The sequence below is a fragment of the Equus przewalskii genome, chromosome 25, assembly GCF_037783145.1.
Source record: "Equus przewalskii isolate Varuska chromosome 25, EquPr2, whole genome shotgun sequence".
In the NCBI taxonomy this organism is placed as follows: Eukaryota; Metazoa; Chordata; class Mammalia; order Perissodactyla; family Equidae; genus Equus; species Equus przewalskii.
The window spans coordinates 13,224,630-13,224,986 of record NC_091855.1 but is presented as its reverse complement, the minus strand read 5'-3'; positions in this window follow the sequence as shown (position 1 = coordinate 13,224,986).

Sequence of the window (357 nt, the reverse complement as noted above, 5' to 3'; positions counted from 1 at the left end):
GTTGTTTATTAATTTACTGCTAAGACTAACAGTCATGTTCTTATGCTCACATTGGCACATGGGATTGTCATCCAAAAAGAGCTTTCTCTGCAGACATGTAGAAGTGGGGCAGCCTCCCTTTTCCTCCCTTCATATTATCAGCGATTTACTAATAAGCTTACTGAGATGACTGCTGAGTTTTGGGGTACTAATGAATGTATGACTGCCAATGAGTTGAAGGCTTATTAATACTTCTTTCTTTCCTAATTTAAGAAAAAATCCTAACTCCTATTTGGGATTAAGTAATAAGGTAACTTTCTACTGTTTTATAAGCAGTAACAACTTGCCATCTTCCATATAGGAATATGAGGCATTTGT